Source organism: Daucus carota, chromosome 1 (genome assembly GCF_001625215.2).
Source record: "Daucus carota subsp. sativus chromosome 1, DH1 v3.0, whole genome shotgun sequence".
NCBI lineage: Eukaryota > Viridiplantae > Streptophyta > Magnoliopsida > Apiales > Apiaceae > Daucus > Daucus carota.
In genome coordinates, this window is record NC_030381.2 from 10,023,882 (window position 1) to 10,025,151 (window position 1,270).

At 39.5% G+C, this 1,270-nt stretch overlaps 1 non-coding gene across 1 annotated transcript; it reads right to left on the reverse strand.

Moving 5' to 3' along the window:
- Positions 1–901: 901 nt before the first annotated feature.
- LOC135150010 (small nucleolar RNA R71) lies at positions 902–1,008 on the reverse strand. The gene has a single exon (XR_010288365.1). It is a non-coding gene; the product is annotated as a small nucleolar RNA R71 (small nucleolar RNA).
- Between the last annotated feature and the right edge of the window lie 262 nt (positions 1,009–1,270).

Genomic DNA, 1,270 nt, shown 5'->3' on the forward strand with positions numbered 1-1,270 from the left:
GGGATTCTAATGGATTTATCGATGTAGTCTAGTAAAGAATATTAATTGCTGATTTTGTGACGTGCGTTGATTTCTTTGCATGCGCCGTGCTTATTCTTCTTAGGAGCGTAGCTAACTTCTAAGTTGTTTGTTAATTCTTTCTGAAGCGAGAGTGGATGATTGAATTTAGAACTATGCCATGTAAACATAGGATTATGTGAATGAAACATAATTTGTGGTAGACTTGAACTATTTTTATCACCCTGTGTAATCACGATAGACGACCTGCTATTAAACCTCTCTGCTTACACTATCGCTATAGAGATATAGGGTCTGAGCTTTGTTGGTGTCCATGAGATTTCTGTCTTAATTGCGGATTTTGATTGGTATGATATGTGTGCAACGAGAGTTGGCATGTATTACTTTCGTGTTGTCTGATTAGGATCAACAGTCACATGTTAATCAGTAATTTCAATTCTAGATGAATTCGATAATGAAGTTAGAATCCCATGTGTTTTCCTATTCTGATTTTGATTAGTAAATTTAGTTATTAGTATAAAAGAACACATCCTTGTTAATCGTCTTAGCAGTGAAAATTACTCATACATTGTTGCATAGGTGCGTATTCTTAATTCACCAGTCTCTGTGGGATCGAACTTAATATATTACTTGTGATCACGTGCGCTTAATATATTCTCTGACAGAGGATCCTAATATGCATATTCGGGATTTCATTGAGATCTGCGACACTTTCAAGTTCAATGGTGTTACTGACGATGCCATCAAATTGAGGCTGTTCCCATTTTCTCTAAGGGATAAAGCTAAGGGATGGTTGCATTCTCTTCCTGCAGGATCTATTACGACATGGGAGGATCTGGCTCAGAAATTTCTTACTAAGTTCTTCCCTATGGCCAAAACAGCTGCAATCAGGAATGCTATCACTCAATTCTCTCAGTTGTCGGGTGAAACTTTATGTGAAGCTTGGGAACGCTACAAGGAGATGCTTCGAAAGTGCCCACATCATGGGATGCCTGATTGGATGGTGATAAATTGTTTTTACAATGGGTTGGGTCCTCAATCGAGGCCAATGCTCGATGCTGCATCAGGTGGAGCTCTATGGGCTAAGAGCTATGATGAGGCTTATGAGTTGATCGAGATGATGGCCGCGAATGAATATCAGAATCCTACTCAGCGTCTTCATCAGGGCAAGGTAGCAGGGATTCTGGATGTTGATGTTACTTCAGCTATAGCTGCTCAGCTTAAGGCTCTTACTATGAAGGTGGATTCTTTG